Source organism: Oryctolagus cuniculus, chromosome 1 (assembly GCF_051225735.1).
Source record: "Oryctolagus cuniculus isolate XC-2025 breed Fujian yellow rabbit chromosome 1, ASM5122573v1, whole genome shotgun sequence".
In the NCBI taxonomy this organism is placed as follows: domain Eukaryota; kingdom Metazoa; phylum Chordata; class Mammalia; order Lagomorpha; family Leporidae; genus Oryctolagus; species Oryctolagus cuniculus.
The window spans coordinates 20,090,131-20,117,912 of NC_142867.1; the positions used below are offsets into that span (position 1 = coordinate 20,090,131).

At 57.1% G+C, this 27,782-nt stretch overlaps 1 long non-coding RNA gene across 5 annotated transcripts; it reads left to right on the top strand.

Moving 5' to 3' along the window:
- Positions 1–1,147: 1,147 nt before the first annotated feature.
- On the top strand, positions 1,148–27,782 carry LOC127492462 (uncharacterized). Of its 5 annotated transcripts, none has more exons than XR_016217191.1 (3): positions 1,148–1,579; positions 15,476–16,191; positions 26,704–27,782. It is a non-coding gene; the product is annotated as an uncharacterized LOC127492462 (long non-coding RNA). The 5 variants fall into 5 exon arrangements; XR_016217190.1 differs by lacking the exon at positions 1,148–1,579 and adding an exon at positions 11,712–11,990; XR_016217192.1 differs by lacking the exon at positions 1,148–1,579 and adding an exon at positions 12,525–13,160.

Here is a 27,782-nt window from a genome sequence, read left to right on the forward strand (position 1 = left end):
GCTTTGAAAGGCAGAGAGAGAGAGAGAGAGAGAGAGAGAGAGAGAGAGATCCGCTGGTTCACTCCCCAAATAGCAGCAACGGCCAGAGCTGAGCTGATCCAAAGTCAGGAGCCACTTCTGGGTCTCCCATGTGGGTGCAGAGGCCCAAGCACTTGGGCCATCCTCCACTGCTTTCCCAGGCCAGAGCAGAGAGCTGGATCAGAAGTGAAGCAGCCGGGACTCGAACCGGCGCCCATATGGGATGCCGGCACTGCAGGCGGCAGCTTTACCTGCTAAGCCACAGCGCTGGCCCTCCCATGAGTTTTTTGAGATACTCCGGTGCCCGGCCCCTCCCTCCCCTTCCCTTTGGAGGTCTGCCCGCTGCAGGGATGCGCCCCCTGGTGGGCACTTCTGTGTTCGAGTTTAATGGGCCAGCTCTGGCTCTGCTGGGGGAGCCTGGATTGTCTACTTCCCGGGTTCAGAATTAGGAAGTCACAGACTGTCGCTCCCCCTCTTCATGGAGGAACGACACAGGACCCTGCGCTGTTCTTTTGTCTGCTCGGCCCTCCCCGGGTTTGCTGCTGGTTCTTCCCGGGTTGGCTACCGTCCCCTCCACCTCCGTGGAAGGGTGGTTCCCCCTGCCACTTTCCCCACTTCCGCGAGGGAGCGGCACACCGCCGGCCGGCTCTCTCGGGGGCTGCTCAGGTGTTCCTTCAGATAGATGTTCCTTGTGCATGTTCTCTCTCTCTTTTTTTATATTCCTCTTCCACCAGTCCCAACTCGGCTGCCCACACGCGGAGTACGCTGCTCTCCTCCAATCAGGAGCAGGTCCTGCTGTTTATTGGTTGAACTGGAGGCAGCTGTGCGGAAGCTGTTTCTCCCTTCTCAGCGCCATATTGTGGGAGAGCAGATGCATAGAATAAGTCTTAATTCCAGTAACTTAGTCTAGTCCGGGTTGCTCCCCACAACAGACCTAAAATCTGTTTTCCCAAATTGGCTTTTCCAATAGGACTAAGGCTTTTTTTAGAAAAAAAAATATTTATACCTTCATAACCACTCGCTTCTTTTCGTTTTATTTGAAAGAGAAAGATCTTTGATCTTTGGTTTTGATCATTTGGTTTACGTCCCAAATGCCTGCAACAGCCGGAGCTGGGGAGGGGGAGGGGCGGGACTCTGAACGCCATCCGGGTCCCCCACGAGAGTGGCAGGGACCCAAGTACTCGAGCCACCCCTGCTGCCTCCCAGGGTGTGGGGCTGCAGGAAGTGGCCAGCAAGCGGGGGAACTGGGGCTGGAGCCCGGTGTGCTAATCCAGACTGCGGTGTCCCGAGTGTCGACTTCACCACCGAGCCGCACGCCTGCCCCGGGACAGAGGCCATTTGCCATTGCTCTGCCTGAACCCTGCGTCGGTGTCTGCTGGTTCGAGCCGCTCGGGGAAGAGGACCCCTCGGGCCCTCCATCGCTGGACGGACTTTTCTAGGGGCAGTGCCCGGCACCGAGCGGGAGTTGTTCTGAACAAGAAGTCTCGGCCTGTGGAGCCGCGTGTTCAGACGCAGAGAGAGCAGGCCTCGAGCCGACGGCTGGGACCCGGGGGCCGCGAAGGTGTGGTGAGCTGAGGCTGTAACAAGGCCGGATACCGCCAGACTGGGACAGCCCGCTCCGGGTCTGCTGAGCATGCGCGGGTCACACTGTGCGCTGGTACCCACGCATCCACGGGCCTCCTCCGGATGGTGGCTGTGCGTGGCCCTGGGGGCAGATCTGGGGGGAGGGCACTGAATTCGGGGAGTTTACGTCAGCACCGGGGCTGGGGATGGGGGAGGAGGCCGGTCGGGGCGGGGGACACGGGGCTCCCACGGCCAGAGGGAGCTGAGCACAGGCCCAGGCTGCCCCACGCGCGCTCCCCACGGCATCGGCCGCTCTCAGCCACATCCTGCTGCTGTGCGCTCGGACCCGCAGCCCTCGCTGGGCAGTGGGCGTGGCGTCCGTCTTCCAGGTCCCGCCTAGACAGACAGCAAGGGCCCCCGGGTTCACTTCCGGCTGTGAGACCGTGGGCCGATTGCTAAGTCTCAGTTTCCTCCCCTGTAAAATGGGTCGACAACAGTCTCCTCCTCGTGGGACTCTGGGTGAACCTCGTGAGATGAGGCAGGCCGTGGCCTGGGGGGGAGGGGCTCCGACTTGTTCCAGCGGCTCCGGACCCTTCACAGCCGGGGCGGGGGAGGGGGCACCCTGTCCATGCTCCACGGTGAGGGCTGTGTGGTCAGGGAAGGGTGTTGGAGGCCAGGGGCCAGGCCAGGGCCAGCTTTGTCCTTGCCTGTGCTGATGGCCAAGGGCTCCTCTGCCTCCTCCCCACTTCCTAGAATCAATGAAGTCCAGAGAGGTGGGGTGGCCCGCCCAAGGTCACACAGCCCATTAGAGGCAGAGCTGGCGCAAGATCCAGGTGTCCAACCGAGGGTCCCGCTCTCGGGGCCGCCCTCCCAGGCGGGGCTCACGTGCCCCATCTCTGGGCGTGGGAATCTCTGGCCTGGAGCTCCTGTCTTGTACCCCACACTGGGGTCCTGGGGGGGCACTTCCTGTCACCCCTCCTCGCTTTCCCCTGGGGTCTCTCGCCTCTTTCCCAGCTCGGCGCTGTCAGTGTTTGGGGGAGATTATGCAGTGTTGACATTGGAATATGAATTAGGCAAAAGCGGCAGCCAAATATTGGAATTAAGGGAGCAGGAGCCCAGGCTGGGATCCAAGTGCGCCCAGAGCATCTGTGCCCGGCCTGTTCCAGATGCCTGGCCCCGCCGCCCACCTGAAAGCAGCCAGTCCCCAGCCGCAGCCGAGCTGTGCACAGCCAGGCTCCGGTCCTCGACTGGCCGGCTGGGGGCGGCTGCAGCAGCAGGTCCTGTAGGCTTGTATCCTGAGGCCTGGGAGGAGGATTTGGGGGGTGTCGGGGGGCCTCAGTCCAAGGCTGTAGCCTTTGTTTGCTTGTCACAGATCCCACTTTTTTTTTTTTAAAGATTTATTTTATTTATTTGAAAGACAGAGTTACAGAGAGAGGTAGAGACAGAGAGAGAGGCCTTCCATCCGATGGTTCACTCCCCAGATGACCGCAATGGCCAGAGCTGCGCCGATCCACAGCCAGGAGCCAGGAGCTTCTTCTGGGTCTCCCATGCGGGTACAGGGGCCCAAGAACTTGGGCCATCTTCCACTGCTTTCCCAGGCCATAGCAGAGAACTAGATGGTAAGAGGAGCAGCTGGGACTCAAACCCACACCCGTATGGGATGCTGGCGCTTCAGGCCAGGGCATTAGCCCACTGCGCCACAGTGCCGGCCCCCACAGATCCCACTTCTCTGCTCTGCGACTGTCAGGCGGGTCCATATTTGCCCAAATGTGTTTGCACAGTCCAGAAAAGAAGTTTCTGGAAGGGGGGGGGGTTCCATGGCCATTGTGTGTTTGGGAAATGTTGTTTTCAACAGAGTCGCTGCAGGAATCACCCAACAGGTGCAGGCAGCATCAGTCTGGCTCCCAGACTTGTTTGTTGAGCAACCCTTATCCTCATGCGATAGCTGTCTTGGACCCGTGTCCGCAGCTCCAGTACCTGCTGCTGGAAGTGCCTGCTGGCCCCTGGTAGGCACTTGGTCCGTCCGCGTTGCGCCCGCGGTGTGGACCCGCAGTGCCCGCCCTGGCTGTGGGTTTTGTGGAAGTTAAATGAAAATGAGCAGCCGCGTGTCGCCCAGGGGTGGGGGCACCATGGTCAGCCCGGTCTCCTCTTTCAGCCTACGTGATAAATGCAGAGACACACCGGCAGCTTTGCGACCCTCCTCCCCCGGGGCTCTATCACTTTCTCCTCTAGGAGGGCGGGGTTTGGGTCCCGGACTTCCCCCACTGGCCCGAGTCTGGGGATGGTTCCGTACAAGCTTGCTGACTGGCAGCACAGGGTGTTTCTAGCTTCCAAGGCTCCTGACTGCTGAATCCAGTGCTCTGTCGGTCCCAGCATCATCACAGGGGCCCGGGACAACCCAGGGCACCAGAGAAGCAGGTGGCAGCGGGTACTTCCTAGACTACTGCTGTGGGACACCCTGGCCACCACCAGCCATCACTCCCACACCCTGCACTGCCTCAAGCCTCGGCCTGTCACCCTGAGCACCCCCTCGAAGGAGACCTGGATCTCAGAGTGTGACCTGGATCACCCAGACATCAAAGGATGCCATCCGGGCAGGTGTCCTGGTGCGGTGGGTCAAGCCGCCGTCCCATATCCCAGTGCCCAGTTGAGTCCCGGCTGCTCTGCTTCTGAACCAGCTCCCTGCCAATGCGCCTGGGAAAGTGACAGAGGACGGCCCCAGTGCTTGGACCCCTGTGATCCCTGTGGGTGACTCGGATGGAGTTCCCAGCTTCTGGCTTTGGCCTGGTCTAGCCCTGGCTGGTGCAGGTATTTGGGGAGTGAACCAGTGGATGGGAATATCTCTCTCTGTCTCTCTGCCTTTCAAATAAGTAAGTAAACAAACAGATCTTAAGAAAAAAAAAAGAAGAAAGAACACAAGTCCAAGTGCACGGATTCAGAACCGCTGTGAATTACTGCCCACCCTGCTTAGGAAATGGTTCCTGTCACTTCCCGGGTGCCCCCAGTGCAGGGGGCCTCATCCCATCTCCGCTGTGTGATTCCAGCTGCTTCCCAAAGCTGTCCCCTGGCCTCTGGTCCGTCCCCCCTTGCATCCGCCTGGAGATCTCTATAGACTCTTGTCTCTGTACATCTGTGGCCACCCCCCGCCCCGCCCCTGCCTCAGAATCCTCCAACCACGCTGCCTCCACGCCTCCCAGCCTTGGCTCTTGCTGCCTGCCCCTTGAGCCAAAATGCCTCTCCCCTCTTTCTTATGATAGAATTTTATGCAGGCTATGAGACCCAGCTTCGTCCCACCCACCCCCTCTCCCTCCCTCTTCTTCCTCCCTCCCCAGTGCTCCCGTGGTAGGTGCCTGGTGCGGTGCTTTTGCACTGTATCCTAACCTACAACACACTCGCCGTCCACCTACGCGGATCTCATTATAGGACCAGTCATCCTACACATTCCCAAATATTCAGCATTTTCTTTAAATTATAAAAGTAATACCCGTCATGTAATGGCTCCAAATGTTCATGAGTAAGAGAGACCGCCCCCTGGCTGACCTGGCTGGCCAGCACTGATCCCCGCCGTGGGAGGGCTCGTGTGTGCTTCCACACGCGTGCACCTGAGTATCCACCCCGCATGGCAGGGCCAGCATTTGTGTTAGCAGGTTCTTTGCCATTCTTTGCTGCTGTGAATAAGGCTGCACGTGTCACCTTGGGAGGCAAATATTCCTGCGGGCAGAGTCTTGGAATTAGGATGGCTGGGTGTGGCAGGGTGTGCACCTGCGCTTTGGAACTGGTCCCTGCGGAGCAGTCTCCTCCCTGCCACAGCCTGGCCCCGATGTGTGAATGCCAGGCTGCCTCTCTGAGGACAGGGTCTGGGTCCCCCTCCCCTCCCCGGCACCCAGTAGGTCTGCTCAGTGCTTGCTGGGTGCATCTGTGGCTTGCCAGGAAAAGTGGAAGTCCCTCTCCCTGAAAAGTCTGTGACAGCGCAAGAGCAGGAGACCTTGACCCGTTCCATTCGGCTCTCTGAACCGTGAAGAACCCCTCGGAGGCCTGGGTACTTTCTTTTTAAGTGTGTGCAGAGGGGGAGTGTGGTTTTTGTCTTCAAAACCGGTGTGGAGGATCTGGGTTGCCATGGCGACTCTGGAGCAGTGCCGCCTTTCCCTCCCCTCCATCTTGGGAGCCCTGGTTGCCATAACAACCGGTGAATCCACTCCTCTTCCCCCCCCTGCCCCTCCCCGCGGGGGGCCTCCAGCTTCCCCACCGCTGGGACTCGGCGGCTCAGGGGTTTGGGGCAGCCCTGCTGTCACTCGACCCGAGATCCGGTCCGAGAGGGGCTGAGAGTGGAGGGGTGGCGGCAGATGACAGCCTGGCCTGGCGAAGGGGAGGGGCCCCAGGTACTGCCGTTTGCATTTAGTTTGAACGGGTCTCCGAAAGCTTCATGTGTTGGGAGTTTGGCCCCCAGTGCGGTGTCAGAGAGGGAGCTGGCCCCTCCCCCCGGCTACCGGCTTCCCGTTGGCTGCTTTCAGCCTCCATAATTGCGGGCTGAGTCACCCCTTTTTCTCACAAGCCGGCAGTCTCGGGTACTTTGTCGTAGTCAAGGGAAACGGACGCGGTGCAGAGCAGGCAGCCGGGCGCCCTGAGGGTCCCCGCTGTCCTGAGGGGCCTGAGGAGAGGGGACATTGGCGCCTCATGCACTTACCACGGGAGTGTCCCGTGGCTAAATGAGAGGAGGGCGGCGAGAGGCCGGCTGAGCCCGGGGCGGCGGCGGGGTGCGTGTGCCGGGTAACGGGGTAACCCCGGGCTGACTCCTGGAGGCCGGAGGTGGGAGAACCGTAATGTAGACGCTACCCCGTTCCCCTCGCTCCTGCTTCCCGGGCGTGTCCCGCCTCCGTGACCAGTCCTGCCCAAACCAGAAATTCCACCTTCAAACTGGCCTCCTCCCTCTGCCCCCGTGCCCCGCGTCCTGTTAGCCATGAGTCCCGTGGATTCCCTGGGGCCGTGGCTTTTGTGGGTGTTCCCCTCTCCCATCACATGCGCCATAGGTGGCGGGAGGGGCGCCCTGTCTGCGGGGGTCGAGGAGGAGCCCCCCCCCCCCCCCCCCCCCGCCGCTGGGGCCCCTCCTCCTGTGATCTTTGCTTCCAGCCACGGGGACACTCCAGGCAGGAAGCTCCCTTCCCTTTCCCCGTTCCCTTCCCCCCCTACCCCCGGAACACACAGCTCTGTGCCCTGGGGTCGCCTTTCCCTGACTTCCCTGTGAGATCAGCTCGTGTCCCCTCTTTGAGATCATGGGGGAAGAGAGAGGTTCCCGGTCCCTTCACCGGCTGAGTGCCGCACAGGAAACGCAAGGAGCATGGGAACGGAAGTGCACACCTGGGGCCGGCGCTGTGCAGCTATTGATGCCACATCCCTATCAGAGCACTGGTTCCAGTCCCAGCCGCTCCGCTTCGGATCCGGCTCCCTGCTAATGCGCCTGGGAATGCAGGAGAGGACGGCCCAAGTGCTTGGGCCCCTGCACCCACATGGGAGACCCAGATGGAGCCCTGGGCTCCTGGCTTTGGACTGGCTCCACCCTGGCCACTTGGGGAGTGAACCAGTGGGTGGAAGCTCGCTCGCTCACTCTCTCTCTCTCTCTCTCTCTCCCTCCCGATTTCTCTCTCTCCCTCCCCCATCACACTGCCTTTCAAACAAGTAAATACATCTTTAAGAAGAGACAGAAGCCTGCATGGCATGGCGGTGGAGCACCAGGCTCTCTCTACTCCCACATCTCAGTATACGGAGGGAGAAAGCCACCAACGGGAGCCCGGATGGCTCAGCAGAGAGGAGGAAGCGGAGCCCCTGGACCCTAGGGGTGCGGAAGGCGCCACTGGGGAGAAGCCGGCTGACTCCTCTCTGCAGAAGCCTGGATGGGTCGGAGCAGCAGGTGCGGAGGAGAGAGATGTGGATGGGCCTGAGGGTGGGGGCCGGGGGTGCAGGGTGAAAGCTGTGTCAGGAGCAAGTAGACCCTCAAGCCCCGACCTTACCCCTGCACAGCCAGGTGACGGTTCCCCCACGACCCACCGGAGCCTGGGGTCTCAGAGATGTGAGGTGGTGTGGAGAAGGATGGGGTGCAGAGTCCGGCTGAGGGCAGGGTTGAGTCAGCACAAAAACTGATGAGACTCCCAGCCCCCCTCCAGTTCCCCCCATCTCCAAGACACCAGACTTGTGTCTGCACCCTACTCCTAAGCCCGCGGGGAGACTGAGGCACCCCAGAGAAAGGCCCGGTGCATGCTTGTGTCTAGGGGTCTGAGGTCGGCCGTTGCGGCGTGGGGAGGCAGATTGTCCTTGGTGGGAGTGCTCCCTTCGGGAGCCCTAAGGCCTGCTCTCTCTGAGACTTCACATTCCGTGAACACAGTCAAAGGTCCCTGGCATCGAATTTTCTCCTGAGGAAAACATGACGCAAGAGGGAAATGGCACAGAATATATAAGGTCAAAGAAACCATAATTGGAGGGCCAGCGCTGTGGCATAGTGGGTAAAGCCCCACCTGCTGTGCCAGCATCCCATATGGGCGCCGATTCTGGTTGCTCCACTTCCGATCCAGCTCCCTGCTATGGCCTGGGAAAGCAGCAGAAGATGGCCCAGGTCCTTGGGCCCCTGTGCCCATGTGGGAGACCCAGAAGAAACTCCTGGCTCCTGGCTTCAGATCAGCCCAGCTCTGGCTATCGCAGCCATTTGGGGAGTGAACCAGCAGATGGAAGATGTCTCCCTGTCCCTGCCTCTGCCTCTCTGTAACTCTGCCTTTCAAATAAATAAATCTTTAAAAAGAAGTAATGTAAGAAAATTACCCAGAAAGAAAGGACTGGAGTTCCCAGCTGCTTTGGTCCCTTGAGTACCCAACTCAGGCCATGAAAAACAATACATGCCTTCAGGCTTGTCGTTAGAACTCTCAGAGGCAGGGGTCAAGAGCAGTTCTGAGAGGTTTCTGGAGAGTGCTGGCTGGGACAGGCACTTGCCTCAGGCATAGATAGCATTTGGGGGGGGGGGCAAAAAACTCATGGTCAAGACACACACAAGCGGGGCCGGTGCTATGGTGCAGCAGGTTAAAGCTGCGGCCTGCAGTGCCGGCATCCCATATGGGTGATGGTTCGAGTCCCAGCTGCTCCTCTTCCGATCCAGCTCTCTGCTCTGGCCTGGGAAAGCAGTGGAAGATGGCCCAAGTCCTTGGGCCCCTGCACCCACATGGGAGACCCAGAAGAAACTCCTGGCTCCTGGCTTTGGATCAGCGCAGCTCTGGCCATTGCGGTCATCTAGGGAGTGAACCATCGGATGGAAGACCTCTCTCTCTCCCTCTCTGCCTCTCCTTCTTTCTCTGTGTATCTCTGACTTTCAAATAAATACATACATATTTAAAAACACAAACACACACAAGCTTCACTCTTTAAAAAAACATAAGGCAAAATAACCTATCATACACAGAACAGCAGCATTTAAAAAAAGACAAACCGCCACGGTGTGGTGGGGGGCTAGGTGAGCGAGGCTGAGTCAGGTCTGGGTCTGGTCTTTATTTATTTGTAGGATGGGCATTGTGATGGCTGGATTTTGGTCCACTGCCTTAAACGTCTGCATCTTCTCAGATGCGCACTCTGCTCCCCTTCCGCTGGTCCCAGCCTTGCACATGGATGGAAGGATGGAGGATAACAATGGTGTTGTCCAGCCAGGTGCCACTGAGGGAGCGGTCATCTACGGATTACTGGAGGTCATTTGCAAATAGGTGGGCATTGCAATGGGAGTAGGTGGCCGTGGCAGAGCACAAAAGGGTGACATGGGGGAGGATTCCGTGAAAGACTTGGAAGCAGTGATGCGAGGTGGAAGCCAGGGCAGCTGAGGCGCAGACAGCTACTGCGCAGGTGACCTTGCAGAAGTGACGTGGAAGGTGAGGTGGTGTTTCTGCAAACCTGCGGTTCTGGCAGGGTCTCCAGTGAGAAGCTCTGCTTAGTGGATTCCCCGCCCCCCCGCACCGTCTCCTGGCTTTATTTGTTGGCTTTGGTTAGGGCTTGGTGCAAGTGACTCCATTTCGATTTGACAACTTCCGTAGCACCAACCTTCCCAATAGCAACGCTGGACATTTGAAGACAAAGGGGCAATGCCTTTCAGAACTCTGGGAAAGTTTCCCACGTAGCCTTCCCTGCCAGCTGGACTGCCAGTTGGTCCTGAGGGGGGAAGAAAGAACTTTCTAGAAAGAACCTGCGTCCCGGGTCAGTCTTCTCAGGAAATGACTGAAGATGTGCTCCGTTACCACCAGGGAGCTGAAAGAGAAAGGGGGGGACTGGGAATGGGGCTCCCACCCAGGAGTGAGGAGGGCAGGGGCGCCCTGGGATAATGCGAAAGGGACACCAGGAAGGCAGCTGTGCCAGGGCCCAGATGGGCGCTGGCCCAGAGCAGCAGGAGGTCAGAAGGCTCCGGGGGTGAGGGCGTTTGTCCCTAGGAAAATAAACGAGGCTGACAAATTATCTGACAGGTTTGGTCATGTGGAAAATGATATTGAGGGCATGGAAAGATTTGGTCAATTATTAAAAAAAGAAACACAAAGCAAACAAACCTAAGTTGATGAAAAATGAGGTAATCATTACCAGGAGAAAACAAAAAGAGAAAGAAAGTAGGATCGTAGCCTATTGCTTGGGCCAGGAATGAAATACATTGACACGGGAGTAGAAGCGAAAATGTAGACCAGGGATTTCAAAACACTGAGCTAGGATTGTTCTGGAAGCCTTGGGGGAGGTGAAGAGGGACTAGAGGAAAAACTCCTCTACCACCGGGAGATGTTGGTCTTAATTCGGGAGGTAGAAACAGTCGAGCAGGAGCAGGGCAAGGCAAGATGGGTGGGGCTGGGGACCAGAGCCTGGCTGTGCTCAGTTGTGAGCCACAGCAGGTGGTCTGCATCCACACATTTGACCACCGTGGAGTCAGAATATCCCAAAGATGGCATCTGCACTGAATGTACAGACTTTTTAAAAATTTATTTATTTGATAGGTAGAGATATAGACAGGGAGAAAGACAGAGAGAAAGGTCTTCCTTCCATTGGTTCACCCCCCAAATGGCTGCTATGGCTGGTGCGTTGCACCGATCTGAAACCAGGAGCCAGGTGCTTCCTTCTGGTCTCCCATGCGGGTGCAGGGCCCAAGGACTTGGGCCATCCTCCGCTGCTCTCCCGGGCCACAGCAGAAAGCTGGACTGGAAGAGGAGCAGCCGGGACTAGAACCCGGTGCCCATATGGGATGCCGGTGTTGCAGGCGGAGGATTAACCAGGTGAGCCATGGCGCCGGCCCTGTACACAGACTTTTAAAAATGACTTTTTTCTTTAAATCAGAGAGAGATTGAACAGACTGAGAGATAGAGCTTCCATATGCTGGTTTACTCCCTAAAGGCCTGCGATGGCGGGAACTGGGCCAGGCCAAAGCCAAGAGCCAGGAATTCCATCTGGGTCTCCCATGTGGGACGCAGGAGCCGTCCCCTGCTGCCTCCCAGAGTGCGCACTGGCAGGAAATCGGAAGCAGGAACTGAAGCTGGGACTTGAACTCAGGCGCTGGGCTATGAGACACGGGCATCCTAACCAGGGTCTCCAGCACCGGGCCAAATGCCCACTTCCCTGCTTCTGTTCTGGTCATGATTCCATAAATGACGCAGCGTAACAAGTGTTTAAAGAGCTGTAGGTGGTGCCAGCTGTGATAAGTCGTCCAGGGGTGACTCAGAGCTTGGGGGAGGCTGTGTGTGCCTCCCATGCAGAGGCCGCATCCTTTCAGATGAGGGCGGGGGTCCTGGACCCCACCGCCTGGAGGATGTGGAGGCGGGACTATGTGTGGTTTTCGGGAGATTGACAAGTGATGTTCCGGTGAAAGCAAAAGCGAATCAGCAGACGAGAGGGGCTCAGGCTCTGCCTTCACAGGAGATGAGCGAATGATCACCCCCACTTTTTTTTTTTTTAAATAAAGTTGATTAAGTACAGAAAAATTAAAAACCAAACTTGGGAAGAGGGTGAACTCGGAATGCCATGCTAACATGAAGGGACATTTGCCGATCGCGGTTGGTCACAGGTGGTAATGAATACCCCCTCCTTATCCCCTCCTATTTTTAAGGGTCAGCCGGGGGCTGGTTGAGCTCACAGGGTGGGAGCGGGAGGCAGGTGCACCTGGGCCCCAGCACTCTCTCTGTCACTCAGCTGTGAGGACGAGGCAAGTTACTCAACCTCTCTGAAGTTGTTTCCTTCTGAGTATGGTGGAGATAATAAGAGGGAGAAAAAAGCCAGGACACCCCACTAGGTACCCCACCAGATCGCACACCCCTGGGGAGGACCCTTTAACAGTTGAGCTTCTGGGGGACCTGATACCCAACCTGCAGTCGGGGTGACATTAAGGATTGCGAAGCCACGGGCAAAGTACCTGGCACACAGTAGGTGCTACTAAATAGTGGGTCGTTTTGTGGAACCGTGGGACAGCCTGTGACCCTGCCTCTCGGGTTTCTGTCCCCGGGGGGGGGCACCTCCTGGGCGGCTCTGGCTGCCGCCCGTGGTGCCGCTGGCCACCCAGCCTCTGCGTGGGCGCAATGTGTGTCGGGACACATTTTCAGGGGGTGTCTGAGGGCCTCCGTTTGGGGATCAGGGCCGAGAGAGTCTCAGCGGCTTTGCCTGTTTTCCAAACAGAAATTATTTAGGTGGGAACAGGCTCAAGTAGAAGTTTCCATGATTTTCGCACGACCTTTAAATCCCCCAGATTCGCAGTCTCTTTCTTTCTCTAATGAAAATCTGGATCGGCTGGGAGGAAAGACAGTTAATTTGCTGCTGCTGCTGCTGCCTTGCAGGGGGCCTGGCTTCCCCCCTCCCCCTCCCCGCCGCTGGTTTCATTGGCTGCAGGCCGCTCCTGCCCCCCTGGCTGCTCTGCCCACTCACTCCGCAGCAGCAGTCCTCCCTCCCTCCCCCTCCCCTCCGTGGGAACTGCCTGCTCAGGACTCTCTAAGCCCCACCCCGTGGCCCTCGCAGCTGGAGACCTTGTGCAACTTCCTGGTTGGGCCCGGGTCTGAGCCCCTTGCCTGAAATGCATGTTCTCTGGGCTCCCGGGTCTCCTGGTTTGCTTGCTGTTGTTTGCGAACGCTTTCTCTGCACCCTGGCCCGCTGATCAGTCCCTGAGGCTCAGTCCACGCGGCTCTGTCCCTTGATTGCCTTTCTTCCTCCGTAACCCTCAGCTCACTCCCTCCCTGGACACCTGCGTGTCTGTGCTGAGATGTCTTGAAGTTGCGGCTGCTGTCTGACCCAACCTGTCCCCAAGCCCCAGCCTCTGGCTCCCGGTCCCGGTCCCCCCCCCCATCATTAACCCCACTCTCCCCCACCCCGCTTCAACTGTGCTTCTCGGCCAGCCCCACGCCCTCTGATCTAATCGGAGTGGCCTCCACACCTCCCCACCCCGAAACACACGGTCACTCCCCTGTTGTGCCTGGAACATCTGGCAGGCCACGTTGTCGCCGTCACTTCTTTTTAAAAAAGTCTTGGTGTTAAGGGATGATCTGTTCATGCAGAGGCCAACGGTGATGCAGTGACCTTGGTCCCCCAGGGTCTGGCTGAAGACGGTGCGTCTGCCTTCATCCCTGTACTGAGGGCCTGTCTCTTTCTCTTCTTCTCCTTCTTTTTGATTTATTTGAAAGGCAGAGTTATAGAAAGGGAGAGAGAGAGAGAGAGAGAAGTCTTTCATCCACTGGTCCACCCCCCCAAATAGCCAGGACGGCCGGGGCTGGGCCAGGCTAAAGCCAGGAGCCAGGAGCTTCTTCCGGGTCTCCCACACCGGTGCAGGAGTTCAAGCACTTGGGCCATCTCCACTGCTTTCCCAGGCCATTAGCGGGGAGCCTGAAGAGGAGCAGCTGGGACTCGAACTGGCGCCCATATGGGATACCAGCATTGCAGGTGGTGGCTTCACCCACTACGCCACAATGCTGGCTCCAGTCTCATTCTCTCTCTCTCTCTTAAATATTATTTACTTATTTATTTGAAAAGTAGAGTGACAGAGAGAGAAAAATCTTCCACCCACTGATTCACTCCCCAAATGGCTGTGACAGGCAGGGTTGGGCCAGGCTGAAGCCAGGAGCCAGGTGTTCCACGTGGGTATCAGGAGCCCAAGCACTTGGGCCGTCCTCCGCTGTTTCCCAGGAGTATCAGCGGTGGCTGGGTTGGAAGTGGAGCGGCTGTAGCGCCCGGTGTGTGGTGAGGAGGCGGTTCTCGGAGGCTCCTGGCTCCGCTCTCTCCTCAGTGTCTGGGTTCCACCCTGGGAGGAGCTGTTGGAGTCTCCAGAATTTGAATTCTCCAGATTCTTAGAGCGTGTCTAAGGCCGGTCAGAGGTTCCCCGCTCCACGGACGCTTTATCGCGCTCACAGAGCTGTGTCTTTTCCCTTCATCTGGCCAGGGAGCGTCTCCCTGCGGGGGAGGGGGGGGGCGTGGACTAACACTCCCACCTGCCGGCAGGGACAAGCTACCTCCCGCCAACTTTGTGCAATGGATGCTGTTTGGGGGCTTCATAAAGCTTACTGACCCCTTCTCAGGATAAAAAGCACAGAGTTTAGAACATAAAATTCACAGGAGTATAGAGGAACTGGGCTGAAAGCTGTCATTAAAATATTTACAACAGCAATTTTTGTGATATAGGAACACCATACTTCTTTAGTAACACATTCCAAAATCACTGTTGTTTTAAACAGTGATCAACATAAGGGTATTTTTTTTAAAGATTTATTTATTTATTTGAAAGGCAGAGTTACAGAGAGGCAGAGAGAGAGAGAGAGAGAGAGAGAGAGAGTCTTCCATCTGCTGGTTTACTCCCCAATTGGCCATAATGGCCAGAGTTGTGTCAATCTGAAGCCCTGAGCCAGGAGCTTCCTCCAGGTCTCCCACATGGGTGCAGGGGCCCAAGGACTTGGGCCATCTTCCACTGCTTTCCCAGGCCATAGCAGAGAGCTGGATGAGAAGTGGAGCAGCCGGGATTTGAACCAGCGCCCATTTGGAATGTCGGCACTGCAGGTGGTGGCAGCTTTACCCGCTATGCCATAGCGCTGGCCCCATATAAGCGTATTTGTGAGATAGCTGCAGTATTATGTATGATAGGAACACTATCTACCTCCATGGCTTGTAACCTGTATTTAGAAAATGGAAGGAAATGCTAAGTTTCAGTTGGAGACGGTGAGTGTGGTCCATCAACCCGAGCACGGAAACCGCCAGAGGACTTTATTTGGGAGTGTTCGGAGTTGCAGTTCCCAAGACGTGATTTCAAATGACGCTGAACCAGTGTTCTGAGGGGGGCAGAACAGCGCGACTTCGCACAGGAGACCAGATGCTGAGAAGTACCGGGGCTGCGTGACTGACAGAAGATAAAGACTGTACAAATAGGAGTCCCCATGAAAGGGGGCTGGCGCCATGGCACAGCAGGTAAAGCCGCTGCCTGCAGTGCCGGCATCCCACGTGGGCGCTGGTTCGAGTCCCACTGCTCCACTTCCAATCCAGCTCCCTGCTAATGGCCTCTAGCAATGGCGGCGGGGGCTGCTAGAGCCTAGGATGGTGTCCCGGGTGTAGATTGTGCTATAGATAAGACTGCGCCATTTTACTAACATCCCCCATCCCTCTCTCTCTAACCCTACCTTTCAAATAAATAAATAAATCTTAAAAAAAAAGAAATGTCTGTGAAAACACCAGCCTGGTAACTGAGCGCAGTGGAGTTGTTCCAGGTGCCTGCAGTTAAAGGGTGGAGTGGCCGGAAGTTCAAGTTCGAATTCTGCTGCCTGAGCCTTGCCCTCTTGCTGGCCCTCTAGCACCATTTGAAAAAATTCCTTCAATGTTGCTTTCGTGGCAAATTCTCCTTTCATCTTCCCAACACCAAGGTGTGAACTCTCTCCCCGCTCAGGTCCGCAGGCCCCCGTGCAGAGACTCCGAGTCCTCCACTCTGGGTCCCGTTGGAGAATCTGAAGCCCTGCTTCTTCCACGAAGCCCTCCTTGATGACCGCGCTTCTCTGTGAGGTGTCCCTCGGGCTGAACACTTGGAGCGTGCATGCATTCATTGGTTATTCACTGAACATCAAGGTTCCTCTTCCTCATTCGGATCGCTGTGCCAGATGCTGACATTCCGACTGATGAGTAATCAAGAACCAGTTGGACGCTCAGCGGAAGAGACAGCTGCCGCTTCAGCCAGCCGTAACCCTAACCATGACGGGCTCTGGGTAGGGCTTTACACAAAGGCCTGACGGATTCTGGAGCAGGCAGACCTTAGCATTTCAACCTGGGGAGGAGGGAAGCTCTCAAGAGGGGAGGTGACCTTGAGCTTGGCCTTGGAGCGGGAGTAGGAAATAAAGTTTCCACATGGTCTTGTTAGATCTTGCTGGTATTTTTTCTTTTCTCCGTCTTGCCACGAGTAAAGAGGAAGTCCCCAGCGAGGGGTGATCGCGGCTCCGCATGGCCTTTGTGCTCCCCTGAACTGAGCTGTGGTATTAACCCCCGATTCCGGTGACCAAGGGGTCTCGGAGTTGAAAGGGTTGATCGAGTCATTGCAGACACTCGCTGGGGAAGAGAAAGGACCAGGCCCTGAGCCGATTTGCTGCAGCTCCCAGCAGCAAGCAAGCCCAGGTTGGAAAATGTCTGCGTGGCCAGAACTAAGAGCGTCTTGTTCCTAATGAGCACGGGGGTGGGGTGGGGGGCACAGGGGGCTTCCCTGGCACCTGCCATGGCTGTGAATTAGAGGGTGGGGCTGTGGGGAGGGGAACAGCGTGGGGCTAGGAAGTCTGTGCGTAGGAGAGGAGCCTTGGGGATGGGTGGGGGTTCACGGGCCAGAAGGCTTATGCACAGACAGGTGCCATGGCCTGGAGGTTGCAAGTGACGGGACTTTAACAGTGAAAAGCGCCTTTTAGTTCTTTGGGCCTGTGTCTTGGCGCTCCTGAATCTCCCTTCCCCCAGGTCTCCTCCCGTCCATCCTCTGGCCCCTTGCAAGTACCTTTAGGCCCTGTCTGAATTTTTCTCTTGGAATGCTGAGCGTTCAATACATGCCTGTTGATTGTGTGTTTTTTGGAGTGTGAACCCTCTGGCAGGCAATCGTTGCTTTCCAAGGCTTCTGGCAGCGATCTGTGTGTCTCACGGCTCCGAGGGGGAGTTTCAGTGATCTGGGCCAAGCCTGGCAGCTCTCAGCTGGGCCCTGTGGTCGCTGGCTCGCCGGCCAGAGGCTGGCTGCTCTGGGATGCTCTTGGCTCCTCTATGCCTGCTTTTCAAGTGGTGTGCTGGCCTCGTGTTGTTCCGTTGGCCCAAGTCAGTCTCGGGGTCTGGTCTCACTCGGTGTGGGAGGACACGGCCGGAGGGCAAGCTTCCGGGGAGGCATAGAAAACACCTGGGCAGGAATGGGACCAACCTGGCACGCTCATCGTGACCAAACGACACGCCTCAGGGCCTCTGCGGCATGGGATAGATCTAAACCGACCCATCAGTGCTCAACTGAAACAGCTCAAATGTGGGGTGTCAGTTTGTAAGCTCGGCCGGTCTCGGGGCTCCTCCTGGGACTGCGTCCTGAGCATCTGAAGAGCGATCCTGGCAGAGACTGGCGGGGCCGTCCTCTCTTGTTATTATTTTTAGCCGGATGCAAACCCATGGCGTTGCCCCTTCCTGTTTGATGTGCCGGGCGGTTAAAGATCCCACGCAATCTCTCCCAGAGATGTCTTCCTCCCCCCGCCCCCGAGGGCGTCTGCGACAATCCCAAGCACCTTTCTCTCTGGTACCTGAGTCACAGTTGCTATAAATATCAGACATTGTGTTAGCGGCTCAGGGTCACGGCTCAGCTCCGCTGCACCGCCGGCGCTCGCCTCTCTGCCGTGAGTTGTGTCAGTGAGAGGCAATGGCCGGGCAGGCACAGCGAAGTGTCGTATATGGGTCAGAAGGCTCTTCTCTGAGCAAGCGAGCACAGCGTGTGTGTGTGTGTGTGTGTGTGTGTGCCGGGGGCACACAGCACAGGGCAGCCGCCGGGGCTGTCAGGTGTCTCCCGGATGTAAGGTACCCTGGCCGCCTTGTGTCTCTGCCCCGACCGGCCCCCACGCTATGCTGCTAACACATCCATGAGCTCTAGCAGCTGCCTACAGATCTCTCAGCTCCAGTCCTCGCCTAACTGCAAACTGGAAGGTCACACCTCTTGTCTGCACCTCCCAGAGTGAGCGGGGATTTTACAAAGCCGCTGCTAACAAGCTGAGGTGTCTTAGTTCGTCTTCTGTTGTTATAGGTGAATACTGCAGTCAGGGCAACGAGGGAAGAACGGCTTACCTGTTCACGGTCTGGAGACCAGGAAGTCCAGTATCAGGCAAGGTCAAGGAGCCAGCGTCCGCCCAGCACCAGGGCCTTCCAGCTGTGCGGTGCCACGGCAGGGGGGATCGCATGGTGAGACTCGGCAAGCTGCTGGCTTCAGCCCCTCCTCTTTCATTTAAAAAAAAATAAAGATTTATTTATTTACCTGAAAGGCAGAGATACAGAGAGAAGCAGAGAGAGAGAGAGAGAGAAAGAGAGAGAGTTGATCATGTGAAATTAGCTTGGTTGTGGCAAAGGTTTCACTATATACACGTATCAAACAGGCCCACTTGGGGCCGGCGCTGTGGTGCAGGGAGGAAAGCTGCTGCCTGCAGTGCCGGCATCTCATGTGGGCACCGGTTCGAGTCCTGGCTGCTCCACTTCTGATCCAGCTTCCTGCTAACACGCCTGGGAAAGCAGCAGAAGATGGCCCAAGTCCTTGGGTCCCTGTGCCCACTCGGGAGACCTGGACGAAGCCCCAGCCTCCCTGCTTCAGCCTGGCCCAGTCTGGCCATTGCAGCCATTTGAGGAGTGAACCAGTAGATGGAAGATCTCTCTCTCTCCCTCTGTAGCTCTGCCAAGTCACATTGCCCCCCCCACCCCCAGTATATGCCATTTTTATTTATCAATTACACCCCAGTAAAGGAGAGGAAGCAGGGGCAGGCAGCGTGGTCAGTCCTGGGCAGCGTGCTTGTCAGAGGTCTTGGTTTTTGCCTCTGGGTCGATTCTTCCCTCCTTCGAGACGCTGACCAGACCCAGCCTCTGCCTGCAGGGGGCCGGCTATGTATAGGTCTCCACACTTTCTTTTTTACTTTCTCCTTTTTTTTTTCCCAAGGATTTATTTATTTGACAGAACAGAGTTACAGACAGAGAGGAAGAGACAGAGAGAGATCTTCCACCGGCTGGCTCACTCCTCAAATGGCCGCAACGGCTAGAGCGGAGCTGATCCAAAGCCAGGAGCCAGGAGCTTCCTCCAGGTCTCCCATGTGGATGCAGGGCCCAAGTACTTGGGCCATCCTCCACTGCTTTCCCAGGCTATCGGCAGAGAGCTGTATCGGAAAAGGAGCAGCCGGGACTCGAACCGGTGCCCTTATGGGATGCCAACGTTGCAGGTGGTGGTTTAACCTACTGTGCTACCATGCTGGCCCCTCTGAACTTTCTAGAAGTCCATCAGCAGGCCCATGACTCTCATTTCCTAATACTCTGCCATAACATATTTCTGAGTTTGTTTTATCCTGAGGGTGTTCCTGTTTTTTTCTTTTCTTTTTTTTTTTTTCTCAAAAATGTACTTGAATTGAATTAGGACATCTGGTTAGAATATCTTTTTTTTTTTTGGCTTAAGTATGTTTGACATTATTTATTAATTAAAAAATAAAAAAATAATGAGAGAGAGAGGGAGAGAGAGAGAGAATGTCATTGCTTGCTTCACTCCCTCAATGCCCGTAACAGCTGGTAGACACGAGCTGGGCCTGGAAACTCAGTCCTGGTTTCCCACGTGGGTAGCAGAGATCCGCTCACCTGGGTCATGCCAGGGCCCCCCAGGGTGTGCACCCGGGCGCTCAAACATGGTGCATGGGGGATTTAACTGCTAGACTGAATATCCACTCCTAAGTATGTTTAAACCATTCCTTAACATGGGGCCATATTTTCAGTGACGGTGTACCCTAAAAACAATGCTTTGAATCCAAAAAAATAAAGATAGCACCCCACGTTCCCCTTTGACCACGCTAGTGGGCACGGGTCCCTCCCACCGCCATCTCCTGGGGCAACCACCCGGGCCAGCACCTGCAGCTGCTCGCGTTGTCAGAGGTGTGGAGGAGAAAGGAGCATGCGCACAAGTTCCCTTTAGCTGTCGCTGCCGCTGGCGCAAGGTGCTCTTTAAACTGGGACACTGGCCTCCTTGAACTAGACAAGAATTCTAGAAACACGACGTCGTGCCTGAGTCACCGCTGATACTTGCCGCTGACTCGATCTCTCCTTGATAGGTTCTTCAACAGTAACTTCGATTACATCATTTACTTCTTGTTGTCAGCTCTTGATCTGCTCTCTTCCTGCACTTCTTGTTTATCGAGCCCATGGCTGGACTGTCTCACCCCCTCCGCCCCCGAGACCTGTGCATCATATTCTGAAATTTCCTCTAGAAATAGAAGCTGAGTTTTCTTTGTGTCGCTGTGAGCGTGGACACGCCCCTCCCCCAACCGGTGCCCTGCGTGCGTATTTGAAATACATCATCGCACTTGGCGGGCCTTTCCTGCGGCTGGTCTTCTGTCATGATCTCAGCCACCCTCCAAAGTCCCAGGATCCTGTTCTGAATGCAGAGAGACATTCTCAGGGAGGGGACGCCGACCTGCCCAAGGTCGTGCGGTGGCTTGAAAAAATGGTCCCCAATCTTGGCAAATGCGATACGAGCAAAACACTGGAACAGGCGTGTGTGAGCAGGTGCGTCTGCCTCTTCTCCCCTCCACACCTGCCGCTGCTGTGAGGACGTGTCTGGGCTGGCCTGGCGGAATAGGACGGGCGCAACCGGTGGCCATCCCGGTCCTTCCGCTGAGGCTGACCAAAGCCTGAGCAGCTCGTGAGCTCCGTCAAGGTCAGCAGAACCCCCAGTCACCCCCCAGCTTTTTGTTGAGGCTATGTGATGACGTTTTGGACAGCGTGATGGTGGCAGCAGGGGACTGAGAGAATCAGTGTTTGGCTAAGAGCAGTTCGAAGGGACTGGGGTCGGCCTCGGTTTGGCACACCCTGGCTCTGCTGTTGCTCTTGGGAATGTGTGTTCCTTTTTTGAGACTTTGTTCTTTTCCTGTCAGCTCAGAGCTCAACGTGAGTGGCCTGGCTCTAAGCTGACAACAGCATGCGGCTTCCCCACACCTGCACAGCTGGAGACTGGGTGGGGTGAACCTTTCAACAGTTCACTCTCCTTGGGGAGGTGCTGTTTGGCCTGGTGGCTAAGATGCCTGCGTCCCACTGTGCAGTGCTTCAGATTCAGTTCCCAGCTCCAACTTCTCACCTGGGTAGACCCTGGGAGGCGGTGGTGATGGCTCAAAGCAATTGGGAGAGACCTGGATTGAGTTCCCGGCTGCACCTGGGGAGTGAACTAGCCAAGAGGCGCTAGCTCTCCCACCCCCAACTCTTTCTCTGTGTTTCTGCCTCTCAAATAAATAAAAGAAGGGAATATTGCTTAAAATGTAGGGGGCTAACAACAGCAACAGAAAGAAAGCAAAGCCAAGATTTTCCAAGGCTCTGTGGGTTAGCTGGATGACTCAGTGAGTAGGGAGAGGAGTGAGTTTGGTCCCCGGCTTCATTTCAGACCAAGCACCCCCCGCCCCGTTCCACCTGGCAGCACCTGCTCACACACTCTGCCGGTGCCCTCCTGCTTGTCGGGGCTCCTTTGATGATGGATCCTTTGGGAAACAAGGCACTTTCCTGGGAGACTTTGCTTTGCCGCTTGGCCGTCTTCTGGGGGCCCTCCGCGGGGGCTGCGCTTTCCCTGCCTTTGAAACCATTGTCTTCTTGACATGAGGAATGTACTCAGGTAAGCTCGTGGCTAATTATCTCATGGGGAGAAGGAAAAATAGAACCAACCCAGGGCTGAAATAAGAACAATGAACCGTGCAGTCTGTAAGAAGGTGCGAGCCGCTCTTTGAACGTTAGAAAAATTCATGCACACTTAAGGAACCATTTTCCCTAAACAGAATCAACTTGGGATGCTTTCCATAGCATTCAGCTCCCTCCCTCTCCCCCCACACCTCTGCTCCTGCCCCAGATTTGTCTTTTGCTTCTCCGATGGCGGGGAGGGGTGACGACAGTGAAGTCACCAGGCATGTCTGAGCTGCAGCCTCTCTCGGGGGGAGAACCGTCATTTCCTGTTCTTTCCTGGGACCGCGTCCAGCGTCCAGTGCCATGGCCGGACTGGGCTCAGCAGGGAGGCTCTTATGGCCATGTCGGGTCATGGCTGGGACTGCAGGCGTCTGGAGGCTTGACGGGCTGGATGTCCCAGGCGGAGATAGCCGATGGTTGGTGCTGTCAGCTGGATGTGTGCCTAGACATGGCTTCCCTTATGACTTGGGCTTTGCCTGGGTCCCCAGAAAGTATCCCAAGAAACCCATGTACCAGTGGCAAGGCTGCTTCTCACTCAGACTTGGAGGTCTCAAGACATCTCTTTGGCTACGTAAAAAGGTTTCTTTTAATGCTGCAATCCTATGGTTTCACAACCTGAGTCCTCCATCCTCCTGCTACTGCATCGGGTATAAGGCAGACAGCTGGGTCTGGCCACAGAAGAGGCTGCCGTGTCCCCGGTTGTGTTGGGTACCTGGGAAGGGAGCTCAGGGCTTCCTGGGTATTGTCATCTAGCAGGGGCTGTTGTGCACTGGCCGTGCCCGGGACTCTGAGAAATCTTTGCCCCTCACCCCGCCTGCCATTGCTCCCACCCCAACAGTCATGATGCTGGATCTGCGTTAGGCATACGCAGGTGAGGAAGGTAGGAGACCCTACGGTGTTAAATGCCGTGATGGGTGTCACAGCCAAAAAGCGCTAAGAGGCTTTCAGGGGAAGGCAGGCTGAGTGAGGGACGACTGCCCGGAGGAGGTGACTCGGGTGTGAGTCTTGAAAGGCGGGGAAGGAGTGAGAAGGCTATTTTAGGAGGAGGGGCCTGCCTGAGGAGTGGGGAGTGGGGAACACACTTGGGTGCCTGCAGGGTGAAGGGAGAGGTGGGAGGCAGCTGGAGGCGGGGCAGAAGCTGTAGGCAGGGCTCAAGGCCAAGCAGAGCCTCCAAGGACAGGCAGCAGCAATGCTCCCACTTTCCTGGACAAGGGCACAGACGTGAGTAGAGAAAGGGACTTGATAAGATCTCAGAGCTTACAAGTGACCTGGCAGGATTTGAACCTGGGACTCCCTGAATTGTGTGTATGTGTGTGTGGTGACGGGGAGAGAGACAGAGAGAGCACTTCCATCCACTGATTTGGTTCCCAAATACCTGCAGGAGCCGGGGCTGAGCCAGACGAAATCCAGGAGCCTGGAACTCAGTCAAGGTCTCTTACATGGGTGGCAGGGACCCAGGTACTTGGGCTGTCACCTGCTGCCTCCCAGGGTGTGCATTAGTGGGAAGCTAGAGTGGGGAGCAGAGTTGGGACTCAAAACCAGGCCCTCCAATGTGGAATGCGGGTGTCTCTGAGTTGGGACTCAAAACCAGGCCCTCCAATGTGGAATGCGGGTGTCTCGAGAGACGCGTCAATTGCCGCCCCAAGTCCCGCCCCTGACTCGTCAGTCTTGTCTCCTTTCTGCTGTGACAGCTGTCATCTACCTGCAGTGGCTGCCGCGGCACTCCCTGCCCCCCCTTCCTGTTTCTCCGAGGCTCTGGCAAACAAAGGGCATTGCTTTTCTGCACCATTTATTGTAATGACTTCAATTAAACCGTCTCGTGCTGGATCAGTGAGCAGCTCCAGGGGCTTGGTGAGCAGGGGTGGCTAGCAGGCAAGCAGAGCCTCGCGCCCTTGTCCCTGCCAATCCCGGGTCTAGGTTCTTGTCCTTGTGCTTTGAGAGAGGGGGTGGGGGCTACAGGGCAGGCAGCAGATCACAAAGCCACGAGGAAGCAAGCGTGTCACCTTCCAGGTGTCAGGGGTGGGGAGTGTGGCCAGCACCTGGCTGTCCTGCTACCCCTACTCTACTGCCTTCCTTTGGTTAAGATGGATCTGCCCTGGGCCGGCCCCACCTGGCTGCCTTCCATGCAGGCCCTGTATGCAGTGGGTCATGATGGCCTCATCCTAACTGACTACATGACCTTTGGCAAGTTGTCCCCACTCCCTGAGCCTTCTGGGAGGAAGCGGAGGGTCTCTGGACTGCTGTCCTCTCCAGCAGGGGAGGGCCCTCCTCTGCACCGCCCTGTGCCTTCAAAGGCCGGCCCCTGGAGCGGATCCGCGGGCTCCCTGGCCCATGGCTCCATCAGTGTGGCCAGTGGGTGAAGCTGGCAGGAGACTGGGAGCTAGGAGGAGAGCGAGGCCAGGGTCCTCCTTCTAGGCCAGCGCTCAGATTAGATGCAGGGGTAGTGGCGGTGCCCTCTGCTGGCTGCAGCTCTCGCCAGGCAGCCCTTCCCTCCCAGCACACGGACGCCCCTGGTGGCCTAGGGATGGCTTCCCGCAGGTCCTCGTCTCTGCGTCTCTCTGCGCAGCCCCCCGCCCCTCCTCTGTCAAGTTGCCATTGAACTACTGAGTCAAGTCCTGTCTCCCATCTCCTGCTGGGATGGGCCCTCTCCGCTCAGAAACCTTGCCCGTTCGTGAGGGGCAGGGGCAAGGAGCCTGCCTCCACGAGGGCCTCGTGCCCGGCGGAGCGGCCGCAGCTCCTCGGGGCCTTTCCTTCTCTCCCAAGGTCCCCAAGTGTCACAGTCTTAGCTCAGATCCCCGTATTCCTTTTTTTTTTTTGAAAGATTTATTTTATTTATTTCAAAGACAGAGTTACAGAGAGAGGTAGAGACAGAGAGAGAGAGACAGAGGTCTTCCATCCGCTGGTTCACTCCCCAGATGGCCGCATCTGCCGGAGCTGTGCCGATCCGAAGCCAGGAGTCAGGAGCTTCTACCTGGTCTCCCACGTAGGTGCAGGGGCCCAAGGACTTGGGCCCTATTTACTGCTTTCCCAGGCCACAGCAGAGAGCTGGACTGGCAGTGGAGCAGCCAGAACTAGAACCGGCGCCCATATGGGATGCTGGCGCTGCAGGCGGAGGATTAACCTACTGCACCACAGCTCCAGCCCCTTCTACTGCTTTCCCAGGCCACAACAGAGAGCTGGATCGAAAGGGGAGCAGCTGGGACTCGAACCGGCGCCCATATGGGATGCTGGCACTGCAGGTGGCAGCTTTTTCCACTATGCCACAGCGCCGGCCCCTCCCAGAGGTGTCTTACTTGCTGTGCAAGATGCCCCCTCGGGTTAATGTGCTTATACAAGAGGCTCTCGAAAGCCGCCTGGCCTCCCGGGCCTCCTGCCGCCGCACGAGGGCGCAGCGTCTGTCCCCGCCAGAGGGCACAGCAACACGGTGCCGTCTAGGAAGCGGAGGGCGAGCCCTTCCTGGAGACCAACTCTGCCGGCGCCGTGGTCTTGGACTTGCCAGCTTCCAGAAAGGTCTGTGGGCTCCGCCTCCCCGTGCGTTGCTTCGGACAGGCCCCTCGGCTTCCCGCAGTTATCACCTCTGTCTTGCTTCCCTGTTCCCTTTCGGGTTGCTCTCTCCTCGTAGGCTTCCAAGCAGCTCCGCTGGTTATCTTGTCACCAAGCAGGACAGCTGCTGCTCTCCCCGCTGGATGGGCCCCACTGATGCACCGGGGAAGGCCTCCAGCTTCCATCAGGGCAGGGAGACAGCAGTGCAACCCGAGGAAAAGTGGCCCAAAGTGACGGCAGCTTACCCCAGGTGACGGGTGACGCACGGGGCCTGGCTCCTTTAAGATGGGCTCGCTGGGGAAGCCCTCGCCAAGGAGGTGACACAGAAGCAGAGAAATAAATGAGTTTCCATTCTAGCAAGGAGCTGGGGCCAAACGTTCCGGGGAAGAGAGCAGCCAATGCCACGGCTTCACGGAGGGAGTGGGCTTGTATGCAAGGCTCCAGAGGAGATGCTGGGGTGGACAGGGCGAAGCTGGGGAGGGGCCAAGAGGAAGGCGGGGCCAGAGCACCCTGGACTCCCTGGCCTGGTGGCCGCTATTTTGCAACAATTCAGAATGCGTTGGAAGTCTCTGGAAAGTTTGAAAGCATGAGAAGTGAGGAGACGGGACTTAACACTGAAAAAAAGCATTCGGCGGCTGCTAAAGCCGGGCTAGTCCCTAGGGAGCGAGAGTGGCGGCCCCCTGACATTCCCAAGCAGCTGGGAGGAGGAGGAAGCCGAGGCACGGCGGGGGGGGGGGGGACCGCCATCTCTGGTGCCCCTTGGCGCCTGCGGCTTTCCCTCGGGGAGGCGTGCCCTTGCCGATGCTCCTGCTTTGGGCGGGCTGCTCGCTCATCCAGATTGCGCCACTCCAGCCCGGCACAGTAACAGGTGGCAGAGCCTAGAAAGAACACAGGGCTCCCTGGGGACTTCTGCAGCTGTGGATGACGAAGCCACGGGGGGGCACATTAATCTCCCCTGCCTGAGCAAGTCCTGCCTCTCTCCCTCCAAACAGTTCCCAGCTCTGACCCCTTCACTCCAGAGCCGCCAGGAAGTACCTTTTCTCTCCTATCCCAAAGGGCACAGCCCACACAGACGGGAGCATGCATCGTGGCCCCCGGAGTCCTTCCCCTCCGTGTCCACCCTCATCCAGACACCACCTTGGCTATCACCTGTATTTATTTTTTTATTTTTTATTTTTATGAGAGAGGTCTTCCATTTGCTGGTTTACTCTCCAGATGGCTGTAATGGCCAGGTCTGGGCCAGGCCACAGCCAGGACCCAGGAGCTTCCTCCAGGTCTCCCAAGTGGGTGCAGGAGCCCAAGCACTGGGCCATCTTCCACTGCCTCCCCAGGTGCACCAGCAGGGAGCTGGATCAGAAGTGGAACAGCTGGGACTCGAACTGGCACCAACATGGGGTGCTGGTGTCACAGGCCACAATGATGGCACTTCTCACCTGTATTAATGGGTTACCTTGAACAGGCGACAGGGGCATGTTGGGCGGAAGGGAGGGGCCTCTTTAGAAGTAGCAGTGTGGATGGGAGAATAACTTCTCCATGCTTCGATGCTAGGTCTGGGCTTTCCCTACTTCTGGTACACAATAACATCTCACCTTTTTGGGGCTGGGGTTGGCAGATAAATGGCTGGAGGGGTCCTGGGACTGCTACCCAGATGATTTCAGCGGCTGGCACTTTCTTCCCCAGGGCTGGGAAGAGGCGGAGTAGGAGGCGCGACCCTGGACAGATGTGAGCGGACACTCCACGCCCAGAGCCTGGAGACCTCCCGGCCTTGAGCTGCAGGAGCTGTGGAACCGCAGCCGCTTCCCAAGGAGCCCCGCACCCGGCTGGCTGCCCGCCCACCTGCCTGCCTCAGTTTCTTTCCATCACTGGCAGGCTGAGTCCTTCCACCCCCATCACGCCCGGCTCCCACCTGCCGCAGTGTCCCCTGGGATTGCTTGGCTTCTGAAAGGCCGGGCTGGCCTCCCTCTCGCCACCTTCAGATTCTTCCTCATTAAACAAATGAATCACAATCCTAATTAATTTGAGCAACAGAATTTATGTAACTACTCCCAGCAGGATGCCTGCTCTCAGTCGGCTGCGAGATTAATTCCTCTCTCTGGGAAACTCAGCCGTGCTGGTCAATAAGCCTTAATGATGACTGAGATCCCCCACCTGTCTCCGCTCTGGGCAGGTAACCCCTGCGAACCACACACCCGGCGGGCTCCAGGTGGTGCCCTCCACACCCAGAGAACAAGGACAAGAGCCCGCAGGCCTTAGCGGGTCCTGAGCCGCCTGGAACACACAGTAGGTATTCAGTTAGGGACACGCACAGCCCTTGTTGGGGGAGGGGGTGGGGTGCTCTGCACCACTTGCAGCCCGTGGGCGCTGTTCAGTGTCTACGTACGCAGAGACTGTGGGCTGCTCAGACACAAAACGGCCTCTAGGCCCTGAGGATGCTGACCTGCAGCCAGGCCCCTCTCCTCCCCTGCTTCCCGAGACCAGGCTCACTTTATTCCTTTTTTTTTTTTTTTTTTTTTAACTACTTTGAACTTGACCTAGCTCTTGACGCTCCCTATCCTTCAACCACCCCAGCACCACCTCTCTCCAAAGGAAGCCTCCTGACGGCCACACGGGAGGGAAGGGGAGCGAGGCGGAACGTTCTGGAATTGGTTCTCATTCTGGCTCTGCCACTCACGTCTCCTTGGATGTCACCTCTCTGTCCTCAACCTCTCCCCCAGACGGAAGTCTCACGAGGCTTTTGGGAAGATTAAATAAACACGATG